Below are 21,022 nucleotides of genomic sequence, written 5' to 3'. Positions count from 1 at the left end.
GAATGAGATCCCAGATTCGATTTTCGATATCGAGGGAGTTTCAAAGGTGATTGTGTATAAGCTCGAGGAAGAGCATGGGTCCATATAATGATGGACGGAATAGCAAAAATATTTAGGCATGTGAAATACGATGCTATAATACTTGATGTTGATATAAATACATATATGTTTTGTTCTCCTATGATAAACCTCTATAGTTCTGAGGTAGATTCCAAGCCAGATATTTTATGGCAATAAATTTTTTTTTTACGAATATACAATTCTCTTCAGTTCGTTCTTTTCTCTTCTTTTCATTTCATATAAACTGAGAAGAACAACCCTTCCAGAAGGGGAGGTATTGCCGAATGACTATCTATCTGTGTGATAGAAGCTGAGTAGGATACCATCTATTGTTTAATTGCTTGTCAAGTACTAAAGGCTGGCCACCTTCTGTACTAACTATGCAATAGAACAAGTGTTCATGATCATAGTGATCTCTCAATAAATTCTTTTACTTTTATACGAAGGACCAAGCTTTCAAAGATGGAGGCAGCTAGAGATGAAGTGGTACCAAGTAAGATGGTATTCCGATTCTAACGTGTCCGTGATACTAAGGTTGACGCGATTATTAAGAGGTTATAAAACTCTAGCGAGTAAAGGTATATCTAGAATAGTATCATGTACGGAAGATAGTAACGATTACGAACTGGAAAAGAATGGGTATTGAGAAGCAAAATCTATAGTGCTAGAAGCTATGATGAAATTTTGTGCAATAGACTTGAAAGAAATTGGAATGATCACTTAACACGGATTGAGTTTTCTTACGACAATAGATCATATGTCATTATCGAGATGTCGCCTTATGAGATCCTTGAGGGAAGACAATGTCGATCTCCCTTATGTTAGGATGAAGTTGTAGAGCGCAAGATGCTCGGACCAGCAGTGGTCCAAAGGACCAAGGATATAATAGATCTAATCAGAAGACGACTGGTAGTAGCCCAAGATGGACATAAAAAGTATGCTGATTTGACAATGAAAGGACAAGGAGTATGAAGTAGGGGACCTAGTGTTGTGAAAGATATCCCTTTGGAAAGCCTTGGAAAGGATTGATGAGGTTCGGAAAGAAAGAAAAGCTAAGTCCACGATTTGTTGGACCCTTGGAGATATTAAGACGTATTGGGAAGTTAGCATATGAGCTAGCCCTATCCCCGAACCTGTAGCAAGTTCATAACGTGTTTCACATATCAATGTTAAGGAACTGTAATCCGGATGCCAGACAAATAAGGGCATATGAGCGCATAGACATGCAACCAGGCGTAACCTATATGGAGCAACCAGGAAGGGTTATAATTGGAAAGGGATTAAGTGCTTAGGAGTAGGGTTATCAAACTAGACCAAGTTTGGTGGTAGAACCACCATGTGGGAAAAATTGACTTGGGAGTTAGAAAGTGCAATGCTAGAAAAGTATCCCCAACAGTTTTCTATCTGATTTCGGGACGGAATCCTTTTAAGGAGGGGAGACTGTAATAACCCCAATTTTTGGAATTTTTAAAACACGGATGAATAGTAACTTTTGCTGACAATGATGATTAAGGAAAATTATCAGACCACGTTATATTGGAGTACTGTTATGGAAATTCTAAGATCGTATTAGTATTCCATAAATTAAATGAGTGTATGTAAAGGTCATTAGAATTCGGATCCGGACACTTTGATTTTTCCCGAAAATCCACCAGATACCGAAAGAATTGAGTATAAGGTAACATGATTAAAAGGATTTAAATTCAAGGGTTATAAGAGAGGATCATAAAAGGAATATAAAATATTAAGAAAGGTTTAGGGGAACCCAAGTAATAAGATCCCGGATTTGATCCCTCAAACGATCAACGAGAATGAATAATAAACGAGTCGTAAAGCAATTAAACGACTAAGGATCAAGCTTGGGCAAGTAGCTAGGGGATTAGCAAGGATAATACAAGTATTAAAGCACCTAATTAACAAGGATTAAGCTTAATGAAAAGCTTCCACCATAAGAAGAGGACAAGTGGCAAGAGTGATGCAAGTGGTGATATAGGCTTGCTTACATCACTTTCCACTAACTAACAAAGAGTTAGCCAAACAAATATCCACCTACCATTCCATTTACACCACAAAATAGTCAACACAAGCAAGCTTTTTTTCTCCCCCATTTTCATTGCTCTCGGCCAAAACAGAACTAGCACATTAAAACTGCTGTATCTCCTTCATTTCTCACTCAAATGTTGTGTTCTATAGCTCGTTGGAAAGGTATTAAGATGGCCTACAACTCTTGTTCACAAGTCTCATCTAAATAAGCATGGTAAGACCCTCATTTGTACAGTTCTTTAATTCGGACTTTTAGAAACTTCAAAGCCTAACTTTGTGTTCTTGATTTCTTTGGAAAGATCAAGCTTGTAGGAGGCTCCATAAGGCTTCCTAGTAACTTTCCACCCTCCAAGAAAGGTATAAATCTTCACACCCTTTAGTAATAAGTTTGAATGTTGAAGTTTGGAGATGGTTTGGATGGATGAGTAGTAATTTGAATGATAAGCATGATTCGAGCTTAATTGTTAAGTAGTTTAGCTGAATTTGGAGATGTTATAATATATGATTGGATTGAGATCCTTGAGCTTATTATAACTGAAATCAGTAGCATTGATGTGTATCTTGAGTTTTTGTTGATTGGTAGTTGAATTGATATGATTTGGAATGGTAAAAAATTTGGAAATCGCGTAAACATAGCCGTCGTAATGTCCGATTTACTTTAGACTGCTTTTGTTCATAACATTAGGACCTGAGAACTCCCTGCTAGGTTTTGACCATTGCCATGTTTAGATAGTTCATGTTACGAGCTTAGTTTTGATATATGGTTCGTTTGATTCTGATGTACGGTTTAGGAGAAACGGCCGTTTTAAGTAAAGACGTTTCGCGAACGAAACATTACCCCTCGCCTTACTTTGAAACATAGGTTAAAGACCTTAAATGACTAATTGGAGTATGAAACATTTATGTAAAGTGTAATAGGCAGTTGGTAAGACACTCGCGAAGGAATCGCCTTAAAACTCGTAATGGTTAATTTATTAAAAATGGTGGAGCCGAGGGTACTCGAGCGACTTAAGAGAATCAGCAAGCGCAAAACGAGCGTTAGAGTCTAATTTGGTTAAAGTATAGATTTACAAGTGACTTCGGTTTAATTCCAACTTATATGTTGTTTATAGGTTACCAGACTCGTCCCGAGCCATTTGTAACCCCCAGTCGCTCAGGCAAGTTTTCTACCCGTTATACTGTTGTTGTGATGTATACGTGTATATGCATGATCTTGTGATAAATGCATATTTGTTATTAGAAAATTCTTGCGATATATTGTAGCATGTGATATGGTATATATGCATGTCTGTTTCGTATTCTTGATTTATATATCTGTTGGTTGAAATGCTTATTCGTTGCATAATACCTATGCTAGAGGTAAGCGGTATTTGCGTATACCCTTAATATAGGGGATCAAAAGGTGAACTTTTTCTAAAACCGGGAGGCGAGGCTCCCGAGTATAATATATATATATATATATATTGATATAATTTTTAAAACTATTAATCGAATAAGGTTTATTCGATAACTTTATTTTATTTAATGAATATTATTATGAATATTCATTCGAGGGCTTATGACTCCTTTATTTTATTTAATGAATATTATTACGAATATTCATTTGAGGGCTTATGACTTCTTTATTTTATTAAATGAATATTATTTTGAATATTCATTCGAGGACTTATGACTCCTTTTATTTTATTATTTGAATATTATTTGAATATTCATTCTAGGGCTTATGACTCTTTTATATTATTTATTGAATATTATTTAAATATTCATTCGAGGGCTTATGACTCAGTTTATATTATTTAATGAATATTATTTGAATATTCATTTGAGGATCTATGACTCCGATTATTTGCTGAAATATTCTTTATTTTATTAAAGAATAAGGTGTCGATAATCAAACTTATCTTTGATTATTCAAATAAAGATAGTACGTTCGTATAAGTATATCTTTGGTCATTTAATACTCATTTCAAGTATAAGTTTTAAAACTTCTACTTCAATTATTTTTTATAAATATTATTCTTTATGGAAATATTATTTAAATAATAATATTCAGATATTTTCTAATATATTGGGACTGATTTATTTCATTAAATCAGCATTACTCCAAACACTCTTTAAAGTGTTTTCGAGTCTTCAAAATGATTTTTAAAAGTTAGAGCGGATCCCAAAACTCATTTTTATATTTAAGATCTTCCTTTTAAAGGGGATTTAAATACTCGTTCAAAACTTGAGGGATCCGGCTCAGTGGTGTATTTTACATTCGCAACGAGGTTGCTGTTTTGAGAAAACCTCTTGATTACTTGCCCATCGTTCGGGAAGTAAGTTCATCTATTTGAGTCGGCATAAGCAACATGGGCTCAGTGGGCGTCCATGAAAGTGTAAGTGGCTCAGTGGGAGTCCATCAAATGCGTAAGTGGCTGAGTGGCAGTCCAGCATAAGGTCCTATTGCGGCCAGGGTGATGACCAGTGGGGAATTCGTCTATCTACTAGTATAAAAGGTTACTTATTGGTATCTTTGCCTGATCAGCAAGATATCAGGTTTATGCCAAGGTTTTCTCCTTTCCAAATTCATTGGATATTGCAACTCTGTTTATAATTTTCATAACAGAGGTTTTCAAGGAGTGTATGAAATGTATATATATAGGTGTATATATATATCGGGATTTAATGAAGTATCTCGTAACTTCATTATTTATAATGATATTCAAAGATTGAATCTATTCAAATCTTGTCTTGTAGTCTCATCTATGTGATGAACTTTTGAACTGATTATAACTTGAACGGTTGTAGTTCAAGTAATATTTGGAAAAGATATAAGTATATTGGGGTATCTTGTAACTTCATATTTTCAACTTATATCTAGTTAATGATTATCTTATGCATATCAAAGATTTTCTTGAAAAACGTTGAGACAAGGGTAGATATATGAGATCACCTTGCAACGATATTTTTATACAATTATAAACTGGAACTCTGTGTATATTATGCATGGAAGAGGACTTCCAATATTTTGAAAAGTATATATATATACTGAATATTTTGCGACTTCATCGCATTAAGATATCAAACTTGGTTCATTTCTTTTGACCAAGACTTTCATGAGTACTATGAGAAGGCTCATATATTGTTAATCATTATACATATTATTTTGGTGGGCTTTCTGCTCACCCTTGCTTTCTTCTTTCATCACACAACAACAGATAGAAAAGATGAACATGACCAAGCTCCCGATTCGCAAGCGGTTAGAAAACTTTCCGCAGTCTTCTGAAAGCGTTGATGCCGCCGTAGCTGAGGTAGGAGCTACAATTAGGCTAGGTTTTCAACTATTGATGAACCAGACTTATGTATAATATGAATTGTAATAATGGCAAGGAATATGTAAATTTATTCAGAACCTTTTTAAGGTGTAACGGTTTATAATTGTGGAATATAAGGACTTGTGTTATTTTTGAGTGTTCATCTCTGAGACTATAACTTGTGGTGTGTGTGTTTATTTTGGGGTCACAGTACAGAGTAGTTGATTATTTATTAAGATTGGGTGTTATTAAGGGAAATGGAACTCGTGACAACCCGGATCCCCGACCCCGGATTTGGGGGTGTTACACCTCTGATCTTTAACTATCTGCCATAACACTCAATCCTGATGTATCTGTATTTCCATTGACAGGCTACTTGACCTTTCTTGTCATTCACCATTTTAGGTTTATCCCTATTCTGAATTCGCTCGTTTCATGACTAAACGTAATCAGGCTTTACTTTTATAATCTTTGTCTGTCTTTGAATGCCTCGCACTATGTGTATCTATCATAAAAGATACCATTCAATTAACTGACAATATATAATTATCTAGTCTATACGTTTAACTTTATCATCTACCCGCCCGATAATTATAGATAAGGATCACATCTCAATCAGAAAACGTTTAAAAGACACGTGGACACACAATTTATATAACATATAAAAACATAAGGCATGTATCACATAATTTATATAACACATAGTCACATAATTCATGTAGCACAAAAGTTGAATCGTCAAAGGATAGGTCTCGATACGCTTAGAATTGAAATCGGGTCAAAAAGAGTATTTATCGATCAATAGTTTGTTCTGAATGATTTGCAAAACAAATGATCTTTTGATATAACAAAAATTCGGTTTCAAAAGTATTTTTATTAAAAACAGAATATTTTTCTGAGTCTAGAGGCGTTCATTTCTGTTATGGATTAAAAACTAAGATATAATAATTGTTGTATCTATTACTAAGGAACGTGAGCTTCGAGGCTCGATTTGACTGCTCTTGTGTTTCGTGACTCGATCTGCCTTAACAAGATGCCTACGTACCTTGCTGATTGCCAAGGATCAAGTCAAAAAATGTAGTTCTGATTTGTAGGGTGAGGCCCCTTATATAGATGTTGGGAGTCCTTGAATTGGACTAGGGTTAGGAGACTTGGTGGGCAAGTCTTAGAATTAGAATGGACTTTGGGGTCCTAAGAGGTAGGAAACTGATTCCTTATCCCACCAGGTTCCTTGGAGGCCAATCTACAAGGATTTATTTCTCCACTAGGACTAATCTTAATAGCTGTTTTTCTCCCTTATTAATTAATTATGAAATTAATTACTATTCAGGGTTTTGGGCCTTCTTTGTTCTATCAGGCCTGATCTGGTCCATCAGGCATGATCAATGTGTTAACCTTTTTAATCTGAATGTCATACATCTTCTTATTGGGCTCCCTAGCCCAAGTCATGTGTAATTAATGCAACATTAACCACATAATCAGGATTTATTTATTCCCTATCATTTGCCCCCCAACTTTTGGGAAACAGTGACTAGGTTTCGCAAAAGTTAAGTTCATTTGTTCCCTTGCAGGGTATCGTTTTTGCGTAAAGTGTGGAGCGACCTACACATTTACAATGATTTGCTTTTATCCCTATTATTTAGGAATTATCTTAATTTCCAGAATTTTCCCTAAATTCAGGGATTTTTCCTTAATTTTCTGGATTTTTTTCCTTAATTCTTGGATTTATCTTTAATTTTCTGGATTTTTTCCTTTATTCTGGGATTTATCCTTAATTTTCAGGAATTTTTCCCTTATTTTTCTGGGATTTTTCCTGAATTTTCTGGATTTATTCCCCATTTTCTGAAAATATTTATATTTTCAAAAAATATTTTAAAGAATTTCCTTGATTTTCTTAATTTTTCAAAAAAAAATTTCTCTTTTTTCTTCTTTTTTTCTCTTTTTTTTCTTTCTTCTTTTTTTTTTCTTAATACCTGGCTCGACCAGGAATCATGTTCGACCAGGACCTGGTCGAATTAACCTTGTAGTTGCGCTGATCGACAGGGTTTCGAGCAGGATGCTTTCGACCTCAATTCCTGGTCGAACTTCGGTCAGGATTCTCAACCTTTTTTTTATGTTCGATCAGGAATCTCCCCTTTTCGGTCATGATCAATATTCTTGACTGAATTAACCATCATTTAAGCCCAAGTCGAAGTCAATTTCGAGGAAAAGCATTCGACCAGGAATTAAGTTGAGGTTCTGGTCGAATTCGACCTATTTCTGATCGATTTAACCTCCTTTGAAGCTCTGGTCGAAGGAATTTTGAACCTCATCCTTTCGATTAGAAACTTAAACAGCATCCTGATCGAATGGGATCAAGACTTTTATGTTTTTTATTTGGTCCATCCCTTAATTGGGCTTTTTATTAATTCAAGGCCCAATAAGACTTCGCTCCAAAAAAATTTTAACCTGGCCCTTTCGCTGGGCCTATAACTTTAATTATCCGAGCCCTTTTCTGGGTTTTTAATTGAAATTTGTATTGGGCTTATCCTTTGGGCTTTATTTTGGGCCCATTGTTTCAACTGGGCTTTTCTTCCTTTTTCATTTTCTTTAAAAAATTTATGTTTGGGCCCTGAGCTGGGCTTGCTTTATCCCTAGGCCCAATAAGATCTGGGCCTCCATTAACATCCCAAATTCCAGATTTTTCTGGATTTTTCCAGAATGTTCTCAAACATATATGTTTAATAAAAAATTCTTCCATCTTGTAGAAAATTCCAGAACTTTCTTGACTCTAGGCCCAAATGAGGTTTTCTAGGCCCATTTCTGCCTTCCAAGTGCCGATATAAGAGTGAGGTGGGAGTGTAACCCCCTCACACTTCTCATTTCACTCCTACTCAATTCTCCAAAATCCCTCTCCTGTCTCAACACTCTCCTCCTTAAGAATTTTCCGGCTACTTCCTTAGGCTTTTCCGGCCTCGTTTTCCATCAAAGATTTCAGGATTTTCTTCAACCTCCATTAATGGCAGAAAAAGGTGCTGAGAGAGCGGCCAAGATTGCCTCGGCTTCAAAACGAGGTAAGGATGTCGAGATCCGTTCTTCTTATATGTCTTTGATAGATATGATTAATACTAGGGGGACGAATATCCCTCCACTGCGCATCTCGACTCTTTTAATCATTGCAACACTTGGCACAATATAGATTATGATAAGTTAAATGCACGTTATAACGTTCGTCCTCCCCTTAGGCTAGTTCCAGTTTCTGGTGGCGATCGTACTTGCCACTGGAAACCCGATACTCTTTTTGTTTACACAGATGCCCTTGATGCTGGGCTTAGGTTTCCTTTTTCATCCCTTCATTCCTCACCTTCTAGCTGATTTACAAATAAACCCATGTCAGCTTCCTTCAAACGCTTGGAGTAACATTTTATGTTTTATGGTTTATTGTCTTAGGGGAGGTTTTCCCTTATCCGTAGATATTTTTAGGAAGGTTTTTTAATGTTACAACAGTACTTCTGGTAATTGTAGTTGGGTCTATGTTAAACAAAGGCCCAAGTGTAAGCATATTTTTAACAGCGCCTCCATTCCCGACAATAATCAAAATTGGAGGAATAGTTTTGTCGGGTTAAGGTGGGAGAATGGTGACTGGGGAACCCTCTTCAGATCTTCTTTCGGGAAGGTTAGTGATGGTAGCCTTAAATCCATTCACTTAACTCCCGAGGAAACTATCATTTATGAGGATCTTACTCGGGATAACGGTGCCACTATCAGCTGGACTCTTTTAGAGGATTTCTCCCTCATCCACGTGGGGCTATCCTCTGTTTCTCAACAAGGTATTTTTCTTCCCTTCTCATTTCTATTTTATTTTATGCATTATTGACACCACTTATCTTGTTTTTTCTCTTGTTTTGCAGCTGCTAAGGAGATCAACGAAGATAATGTGCCTCTCGTTGAGGAGACTACTAGGATGAAGAAGGCTCGTCTTGCGGGCCTGGATACTCGAGGAAAGGCTACGGAGCCTAGCTTCCTACGAAAGCACAAGGAGCCCATGGTGGAGGTTCCAGTTGAGGGAGCTGAGGGCCACAGTGCCCCTATCACTACTGCTACTCCTGTTTCTGCTGCCACGGGCGCCTTTCAGCCTCTTTTGGGATTCCGTCGGGGGGATCCCCTGGTTGGATCCACGAAGCACGCCTGGGATTGGTCTTACCATGGCGTAACTCCCAAGGACTTCACCAACGTGGTGGCTACTCCTGACTTGGAGAGGATAAAGCTCATGGGAGCTCAGTCCTTAGCCTCGGTATGAGTATTTCTTGAAATTTTTCTTTCTTACTTGTAGCATTCACTTGCCTTACACTTTTGTTTATTGCTTCATTTCAGTCTAACACCTACTTCCAAGGCACTGTGAGGCAAGCTGAATCATGGAAGAGGGCCTCTGACAAAGCTGATAATTCCCTCATGAGGCAGCATAAGAAGTACGCCGCTTTGGAGCGGAAGCTGAAGCGTAAGGAGGAGGAGCTCGGAGAGTCCAACGCTGAGCTGGTGGTGCTAAGGGCGGAGAAAGATAAGGCGATTGACAACTATTTGGACTCGGAGGAGTTTACCCAGTCCATGAAGGTGAGGGACGATTCAGTCTTCCCTTGGTTTTTTAGGACTGGCTGGGAGACGGCCCTTGGGACCGTGAACGAGGCTTGTCCTGATATTAACCCGGCGGACTATGTCTGTCCCGATGATGAGGCTTTACTGCAGAGGTTTCGTACCCGAGTGGTTGTCTCGGATTGTATCCCTCAGGACCCGCTTCTTCCTCCTCCCGAGTCGTCTTCCAGGCCTGCTGAGGATGATATCTCTTCCTCCTCTGAGACGACAGAGACTTCCAGTGAGAGCGGAGGAGATGATGATGTGGATGCCAAGGGCACATCTGCTCCTTAGAGCTTTTCCAGCCCTGCGTGGCTTATCAATTTTATATTTTCTTGGAGACTTTATTTATCAGATTTTGTATTTTTTTTGAACTTGTTTTATTTATCAAAATTTATGCTTTCATCTCATGCGCTTAGTTTACTTATTTTGTTACTGGAATTCAAAACATATTTTGAAAACTTTCTGAATTTCACAAATTGTTGGGATTCATCCCTTACAACAGTCTTAATAAACCTCAAAACAAAACTAAAATATTTAAATCCTAAGAAAGCAAAGCTTCAAGTTACTTTTCAACCTACTTGTCATCTTGACAAGTGAGAATCATGCTCAACCGTTTCACATATAGTAAATCTTCAGGTTTTGTGCATGCCAAGTTCTGGGAACTTCAAAACCATCCATAGTTTCACGCTTGTAGGTTCCTCTACCTTGAACACTCTTGACCTTGTATGGCCCTTCCCAATTTGGGGCAAGCTTTCCTTTCGGCCCTACACCAGAAGCTTCCATCTTCCTTAAGACTAAGTCACCCTGTTTGAAGAACCTTTCTTTAACCCTTAGGTTATAGTAGAATGAAGCCTTTTTCTGATATTCCACTATCTTCGCACGTGCCTCATCTCTCACTTCATCAATTAGATCCAGGGCTAACCTTTGCCCTTCCTCATTTTCCTCAGCATTGAAAGCTTGAATCCTGGGGGAGGATTGTGATATCTCTACAGGAACAACTGCTTCTGCCCCATATGCTAACATGAAGGGAGTTGCTCCAGTCGTGACTCTACAGGTAGTTCTATAGGCCCATAGTATTGGGAGGATTTCATCCACCCAGTTATTCCTCGAATTCTCGATCCTCTTCTTTAGTCCATCCAGGATATTCGATTCGCCACTTCCGCTTGCCCATTGGCTTGCGGGTGAGCCACAGAGGTGAATCATAACTCAATTTTATTATCTTCATAATACTTCTTGAATTCCTCATTGTTGAATTGTGTTCCATTTTCAGTGACTAGGATGCGGGGAATTCCATACCAGCACATGATATTTTCCCACAGGAATTGTGCAACTTGCTTTGTTGTGATTTTTGCCAAAGGCTTGGCTTCAATCCACTTAGTAAAATAATCAATGGCTACAATCAGGAACTTCCTTTGTGTCGTGGCCATGGTGGAAGGCCCCAGTTCCATTCCCCACATAGCAAAGGGGATGGGTGAGTTGATGGATGTTAGCATATCGGGGGGTTGTCTAACGATAGGTGCATGCTTCTGACATCGGTCACACTTCTTCACATACTCTTTGGCATCAGCCATCATTTCTGGCCAATAGAAGCCCAAATGGGTTATCTTATGAGCTAGTGCTCTGCCCCCCAAGTGTTTCCCACAAATACCTTCATGCACTTCTTCAAGAGCCAAGCGTGTCTCAACAGGCCTGAGACATCTTAGGTAAGAAACTACATAAGATCTTTATACAAAATCCCATCTATTAAGGAGTATCTTAACGCTCGAACAGCCAACTTCCGCGCTTCAGTAGCATCATTAGGCAACCAACCAGTTTGAATATGAGTCTTAATGGGATCTATCCATGATGCCCCCAGACCTATAGGAGCTATAAGCTTAACATCAATGCTCCGTGTCTTCAGAACGCGGAAGTATACACTTCTTGAACTTTCCTCTATCTCAGATGAAGCAAACTTTGATAAGGCATCTGGCTTAGCTTTTTCCTCTCTTGGAATGTGCTCAACATGGCATTCATCGAATTGGGTCATCACAACCCTTACTAGACAGACATATTTAGCCATTGTATAATCCCTTGCCTCAATCTCTCCCTTCACTTGGGATATAACCAACTTCGAGTCTCCACAGGCCTTCAAGTTCTTGACTCTCAATGTCCCTGCTAGGCCGAGGCCAGCTATCAGAGCTTCATATTCTGCCTCATTGTTTATGGTCGGGAAGTCTAACTTCATGGCATACTCAATCGAGAACCCATCAGGGCATTGTAAAACCAAACCTGCTCCACTTGAATTTGTTTTTGATGCTCCATCAAAATAGTGTACCCAATATTCTTTCTCCTTATCATCATGTTCCTTGTCCCCCTTATCAACTTCCTTGTCCACCTCAATCTTATGAGCCTGGAAGTAAGGACACAACTTTCTCGAAGCCATTACCAAGGCTAAAGCAAACTTCTCAATAGTTGAATAATTTAACTCAGCTCCATGCAGAATTTTACTGACATAGTACACGGGTTTCTGGATTTTAAGTTCCTCCTTAACCAATACAGCGCTCAAGGAACTCTCTGAAACGGCCAAGTATAAGTATAATACTTCATTCGAAGCTGCTTGTCCAGCAATGGGGCCTGAGCCATATATTTCTTTAATTCCTCGAATGCCTTCTGGCTTTCTTCACTCCATACAAAATCCTTAACTTTCTTTAAAGACTTGAAGAATGACAAACACTTGTCTCCAGACTTTGAGATGAATCGTCCCAATGCAGCAACCCTTCCAGTGAGCTTTTGAACATCTTTGATAGTTTTTGGGGGCTCCATGTCCAGGATTACCCTTATTTTATCGGGATTGGCCTCGATTCCTCTCTTTGAGACCATCAATCCTAAAAACTTTCCAGATCCTACTCTGAAAGTACACTTTGTAGGATTTAACATCATCTTGTGGTATCTCAGGACCTCAAAAGCTTCCCTCAAATGGGTTATATGGTCAGTCTTCACTAGACTTTTGACTAACATGTCAACAACATAAACTTCCATGGTCTTGCCAATAAGATCCTTAAAAATTTTATTTACCAACCTTTGATAGGTGGCTCCTGCATTCTTGAGACCAAATGCCATAACAAGATAACAATAAACACCAAAATTAGTGATGAATGATACCTTTAGGATGTCGTTCTTATGCATCTTGATCTGATTGTATCCATTAAATCCATCCATGAAGCTCAGCATCTCATGTCTAGCAGTGGCATCTATCAAAGTATCTATCCTTGGCAACGGGAAACAGTTCTTAGGGCATGCGTCATTCAGATCAGTGAAGTCCATACACATTCTCCACTTTCCATTGGCCTTCTTCGCCATTACAGGGTTTGCTAACTATTCTGGAAATTGTATACCTCAATGAAACCAGCCTCTAAGAGCTTCTCTACTTCCTGTTTTATAGCTTCTTGCCTCTCTGGGGCAAAACTTCTTTTCTTTTACTTCACCGTCTTCCGACTCGGATCCACATTCAGCTTGTGAGTAATTAGTTCCGGGTCTATGCCTGGCATATCAGCTGCCGACCATGCAAACACATCACTATTTTCTTGTAAAAATTTTACTAACTTCCCTCTAAGAGGCTCCTATAGTGTGGCTCCAACAAAAGTAACTTTCTCAGGATCCTCAGGAGCTAAAGGAATCGAAACCAAGTCCTCAGCTGGCTTTCCTCTTTTCTCATTATTCTCTCAAATATCCAGATCTTCAATAGGAAGAACTTTTCCCCCAACTCCATCTGCCCTCAGAGAGGCTACATAACAACTTCTATCCATTTTTTGATCTCCTCTCTCTTCTCCAATCCCATTCCCGGTGGGAAACTTCATACTGAATGGTAGGAAGAAGGGACTGCCTTGAAGGCATGTATTCCTGTTCTCCCCATGATAGCATTGTAAGTTGAACTAGCTTTTACTACCACAAAGTCCAGCATCTGTGTTGATTACCTTGGTTCTTGTCCTATGGTTGTTGGAAACTTAATTATCCCTTCCACGGGGCACTCCACTCCCTTAAATCCATATATCGGCATGTCGGTTGGGGTCAATTGGGAGTCATTATATCCCATCCTTAAAAAGGTGTCATGGAGCAAGATATCCACTGAAATACCATTATCCACAAGGACCCTCTTAACCGGGCTGTTTCCTATTATAGGTGTTATGACCAACGAGTCGTCATGAGGAAATTTCACACCCTCCAGGTCAGAATCATCAAAAGCCTTTGTTACTCCTGTCCTGGCCCTCTTCGGGGACTCTCCAACAATATGCATAACCTCCCTGGCAAAAGCTTTCCTGGAGTTCATGGATAATCCAGCTGCAGTCGGTCATCCAAAAATCGTGTTTATTACAGGTCCTCGGGGTCATGGTCCTCCAAAGATTATATTTATCACCGGTACCCTAGGTTGGGGATTCCGCCCCTGATCATCTTGGTCCCTCCTACGATCTTCAAAGTTCTTTCTCCCATTGTTATTTCTATCTCTTCCTTCCCTAGTGTACTTGTGCAATCTTCTTTTCTGAATGAGGAACTCTATTTCATCTTTCAGTTGCTGACACACATCGGTGTGATGACCAACATCTTTGTAAAATCTATAATATTTGCTCTTGTCTAGCTTGGCTGGATCTTCCTTCAAGGGCTTAGGCCAACTAATATCTTGGTCTTTCTTGATTTCCATCAAGATATGGCTTCTAGGAGCGTTCAACTTAGTGTATTCAGCGAACTTTTGCCCAGGTCCTCCCTTCTTAGGGGTTGAATCAGGGTTTTGCTCAGTTCTAGGATACTTGTCCTTAGCGATATATTCTAGATCAATTTTCCGCTTCTTGCCTCCAGCGGGCTCGTTGCTCACTACGGTCTTCCTCATGCTCTCCTCCACTTTGATGTACTTCCCGGCCCTATCTTGGAGCTGCAACATGCTTTTAGGGGGGCGCTTGGCCAAGAACATCTTGAAGAACTCATCCCTAGTTCCCTGTTATAGTGCTATCATGGCTATCTTGTCATCAAGGTTCGGGACTTTTAAAGCTTCCTTTGTGAATCGATTCAGGTAGTCTCTCAAGGATTCCTTCGCTCCCTGCACAATGCTCATGAGGGATGCTGAACTTTTCTCATGCACTCTCCCACTGATGAACTGCTTAATAAAAGCCTGACTTAATTCTCCGAAGGACCCAATAGAGTTCGGGGGCAAACGACTATACCATCTTTGAGCCATACCCGACAGGGTTTGAGGAAAGGCCCGACACTTAATAGAGTCATTCACGGGCTGCAACAACAGTGCATTGGAGAAGGTCCTGACATGATTAGCGGGATCTCCCATGCCATCATAAGCTTTGATAGTAGGCATCTTGAACTTCCTTGAGATATGGGCATTCATTATCTCTTCAGTGAATGATGCAGTAGGATCATTAGGATCTCCAAGGGGAAGAAGATTGCTTGGATCAGCTATTGGGACTACAGCCCTTTTTTGTGATGGACCATCCAGGTCTATGATTGGAGGAGGATTTCTCCCCCTAGGTGGTAATGGGGGTCTGGGAACCTGGTGCGCCTCCAGGTCGCGCTTCAACCTTTGAATCTCAGCCTCATGGGCCTTGATTCTCTCCTTCACTTCTTGGGGATTCACCCATCGGGTGCTTCTAGGAAGTTGGTTACCATCAGCCATAGGCTCTTTGCCAGCACATCTCCTTCTTGGGGCCATTTCATCATCCGAGGATTCAGAGTCTCTCTCAGTATAAGGACCAGAAAATTCTTGATCCTCCGGGATAGGAGCCAAACCTTATATGTAGGGGGTGTTCGCCCTCGTGCTTCACCCCCTCTAGCATATCCACTTCATCCAACCTCAAGGTAAAGGGGCATCCCATAAGGGGGGTTAGTAGTCACAATAGTTGAATACTCATACCCAACGGGTTGAGAATTCACAGGTGTATGTAGCTGTTAAAGTTAGGAATTCATCCCTTGAGTAGCCGAGGGAATCGTCCCTTGTGGCTGAGGTTCAGTTGCCCCTAACTTGGCTTCTCCTTGGGTGGCGGCATAGGTTGAGTACGGAGGTACCTCCACGGTTGACGAAATCGCTTGGGTTGTCCCCGCGGGTGTTCCTCCTTCAAGGGCGCTGTTTGTTCTCCGTGCTATTGCCATGGTTGTTGTTGTGCTTTCCCACAGACGGCGCCAAATGTTATGGATTAAAAATTAAGATATAATAATTGCAGTATCTATTACTAAGGAACATGAGCTTCGAGGCTCGATTTGACTGCTCTTGTGGTTTGTTACTCGGTCTGCCTTAACAAGATGCCTACGTAACTTGCTGATTGCCAAGGATCAAGTCAAAAAATGTAGTTCTGATTTGTGGGGTGAGGCCCCTTATATAGATGTTGGAAGTTTTTGAATTGGACTAGGGTTTGGAGACTTGGTGGGCAAATCTCAGAATTGGAATGGACTTTGGAGTCCTAAGAGGTAGGAAGTTGATTCCTTATCCCACCAGGTTCCTTGGAGGCCAATCTACAAGGATTTATTTCTCCACTAGGACTTATCTTAATAGCTATTTTTCTCCCTTATTAATTAATTACAAAATTAATTAATATTCTGGGTTTTGGGCCTTCTTTGTTCCATCAGGCCTGATCAGGTCCATCAGGCCTGATCAATGTGTTAACCTTTTTGGTCTGAATGTTATACATCTTCTTATTGGACTCCGTGGCCCAAGTCATATGTAATTAATGCAACATTAACCACATAATCAGGATTTATTTATTCCCTATCAATTTCGTATCAAACGGGCGAACGGTCTATTTATTACGAATTTTTGAATATTTTTTCGGAATTAAAACGGGTCTCCGAATATCTGAATCTGACTTTAAAATAATTTTATACTAATTATCGAGACTTGAAAATAATTTAAAATAATATTTAAGAGCTCGAAACTATTTTTCGGAATTTTTAAATCAAAATAAATAATTAAATCCAATTAAATAATCAATTTAAATTAATTAATAACTAATTAAATTAAATAATCAATTAATATTTAAATTAATTGATTAATTAAATAATTAATTATCAACTAAAATTAATTAATTAAATAATTTAGATTTATTTTTAAATAAAAAAAATTTCAGAATTTAAAAATAATGATTTTTAGAATAAAAATGAATTTTTAGAAATTAAAAACAGAATTTTTGAAGCTCACCGGCCCATTTTCCGGTCGAACTCCGATATCGTTCAATCCTTATCCAAACTTAATGTTTAATATACGAAATCAAAGCTGCTAACTCCTATAATCAAACCCCATAAATCATTACAACAAACGATTAACAAGTAAAACAGAAAAATGAATCAAAATTTCAAAAAAATTATGAACTCAGTTAATCACTTCCAGGGGTTATAATTACCAATTATATATACCAATCAACTGCAAATTCAATACTAAAGCTTATTTAAGCATCAAAATCATCAAACGATTCGTAGATTAAAAACCCCCAATTCGGGTCAGGAACCCTAGAATCGAATTTTAAAAATTACTAACCTGAGATGATTTTTGATGATACGATTAGATTGTGCTCCTCAAGAGCTTCAAAATGACTACAAACATGATATGATTTGCTTCTCAGATCATTGCAAAATCATCGATTGATTCCCAGAACACCAAGAACAAATTTGCAGAGAATTTTTTGATTTTTATTTATATTTTCTAATTTTTATATATATAATAATAATTAAATAGTAAATAAATGGTATTTATAGTTATATAAAAATAATACCAGTTGGATCGTATTGGTTCGAAAAATAGGTTACTTAGCCGCTAAGTAACTGCATAAATAATCTGATTTGATATCCTTATTGGATAATTATCCAAACCGGGCTTCTAATAAAACACTTTATGTGAAAATAATGTAATAATATCCCGTCTTTTGAGAATACAGGTTTTGTTGATTTATCAAAATGATTATCGTACCGAAAATTTTACGTCGGGCCACGCACTCGTCAAACCGTAATCCGGATCAAAAAAGTCAAAACACGAAAAATGTCCAGAATTACCAGATTAGGTTAGGAAGGAGTTTTTTTTGGAAGAGTTTCGGATTGTAAAAACGTAAAAACGGTTGAAGTTGGACGATTCCCGGCTTTATAAAATAGTTTCGTAATTATTCAGAAAATAATTAATAAATTGATAAATCAGTATAAAGTCATATAACACTCCAAAAATTACCAAAAAAATACCTTAATTATCTATATTTTATTCTGGACATATTAAACTTAACATACTCACATTTTATTATATACAAACATCCAAATATTATTATCAATCATCACATAATTCACCAAAAATTCACATAATAATAATATAATAATCATTTATTGATAAAAATAACTAGACGTTATTTCCCATATGTTACAAATGATATGGAAGAGAGTGGATTTAAATTGATGCTCATCACATTCTTTGCCAAACACCAAAGATGGAGTGTTTGTCCTTGAGCTAGGGCCTGATTTCCCCCCTATATCCATGAAATCTCCTTCATCATCATCATCTTCATCCTTAAATATATCCTCAGACCCACCAGTTGGATAATCAAAATCATCACCAGCTGTGGGGGGGGGGGGCAGGTCAGTGATTGCATCATTGACCCTTTGCATAGAATCAGTTGTGTGCAGCAAGTTGTGAATTCTCTCAGCAGCCATATTATCCTGTTCAGCTAAATGATATTTCAACGAACACAATCAATCCAGAAACGTGAACTTTGAATCTCAAATTCCTTAGATCAATCCAGAAACTAAGTAATTTGAATCTAACCTTCAAAACAATCCAGTAATTAAAGTTTAGAAGAAAGAAAACTAATCATAGTTTATCTCAAAACATGATCACCACATATCTCTTAATAGATTACATGAGAGGGGTATTTATAGGCTTAACCAATAACCTAAATCCAACAGAATTCCAAGAGAAATTCAATATCAGCTTGAATTAGCCAATATCTGAATCCTTTCAGGAAACAAATTTAAAATCCAAATCCAAATAGAAAACATATAAAAACAGAATCCAAATAGGAAAATAAAATCCTAAGTGCTTAAAGCAAGAAAAACCCTTTCAATAGAAAGGTAAAAACTTGCAAGCCAAAAGTCGAATTATTAATTATATAAGCCAAAATAGGTTAGCCCATGCTGGTTGTTGAGCTGAGTGGCAAAGCTTCATTCGTTCCTTCATCATACTTTGTTGTCCAAGTAAGCTTTGTGACCCATATTTGTCTCTTGTCATTGTCAAACCCCATTGTAGTGAACAACAGATTAATAGGCTGATCCTCAACCAAATTTCCTTTCATATTCACATCATTATCCCCCTCATCAAAAATATTTGTCCTCAAATTCACATCACTCAAGTAAGGAGAAAGGTCACCCACATTAAAAGTTGCACTAACACCGCCAAAGTTACTTGGTAGATCTATCTTGTAAGCGCTCTCTCCATAAGCTTCAAGTACCTCAAATGGACCATATGCCCTTAACATAAGCTTGTTCTTTCTTTTGCTTAGAAACCTTTCTTTTCGCAAATGAACCCAAACAAGATCTCCAGGTTTGAATAAAGGTTGCTTACGCCTCTTGTCGGCTTGAGCCTTGTAAAGTGCATTCATCTTCTCAATCCTCTCTTTTACTTGCTCACAGGTCTTCTTAAAGGCATCCAAATGATTCTTGGCATCAGTATGAATATCATCTTTATGTAAAGGAAGCAAATCAATTGGAAGAAATGGGTTAATACCATAAACCACTTCAAAAGGAGAACGGGAGGTAGTAGAAGAGTGAGATTGATTATAAGCGAACTCGGCATGACATAACTTGATATCCCAATCCTTTTGAGTCTTGCCTACTAATCCACGAAGTAAGGTACCTAAAGTCCTGTTAGTCACCTCAGTTTGGCCATCTGTCTGAGGATGATGAGATGTGCTAAATAGCAACTTCGTTCCAAGCCATCTCCATAAACACTTCCAAAAGTGACTCAAAAACTTTGAATCTAGATCAGAAACAATGCTTCATGGAATACCATGCAAACGAACAATCTCCTCAAAATAGAGATCAACAACATGTTGTGCATCATCCGTCTTAGTCATTGGAATAAAGTGAGCCATTTGAAAAACGATCAACGACAACCATTATAGAATCCTTCCCTCTTTGCGTTCTTGGCAAACCAATGATAAAATCCATACTTACATTATCCCATGGAACTTCAGCAACGGGAAGTGGAGTATACAAACCCTTAGAAAATGTACTTTTGGCCTTTTGACAAGTAGCACATCTAGAAACCACTGATTAAACATCTCGAATCATTCAAGGCCTGAAAAAACTCTCATTTAATAAATCCAAAGTTTTACGCACCCCAAAATGGCCGGCAATAGCACCACTATGTACTTCACGAACAAGTAACTCACGCACACCATAATTAGGAATACAAAGCTTATTCCCCTTAAAAAGAAACCCATCTTGAATGGTGTAATTCCGAGTTGGAGAACTGAATTCTTGTGCAAAATCAACATCAGATGCATAGAAGCCTTTAAGAAGCTCAAAACCAAGAATTCGAGTATCAACCATAGCTAACAAATGTGCCCTCCTTGAAAGAGCATATGCCACGACATTAGACTTTCCCTCTTTGTATTTTGAGGAAAATATGAAAGATTGAAGAAATTCCACCCGTTTAGCATGACGATAGTTCAACTTTTGCTGTCCATTAATGAACTTTAGCGCTTCATGATCAAAATATAGCACAAAAGGTTTGGGACGCAAATAATGCGACCAATGATCCAATGCTCGGATAATAGCATAAAACTCACGATCATAATTCGAATAGTTGTGTTTTCCGCTAGTCAGCTTTTCACTAAAAATGAAATAGGGCTTTTTGCTTGAATCAACACAGCACATATACCAACTTCACTTGCATCACACTCAACCTCGAATAGTGTATTGAAATCTGGTAAGGCTAAAACTGGAGCATTACAAAGCTTTTCCTTAATCTCATCAAATGCCTTTTGAGCTTGATTAGACCATTCAAA

The sequence above is a fragment of the Apium graveolens genome, chromosome 8 (genome assembly GCF_009905375.1).
Source record: "Apium graveolens cultivar Ventura chromosome 8, ASM990537v1, whole genome shotgun sequence".
Lineage (NCBI taxonomy): Eukaryota > Viridiplantae > Streptophyta > Magnoliopsida > Apiales > Apiaceae > Apium > Apium graveolens.
This window is presented reverse-complemented; position numbering follows the sequence as displayed.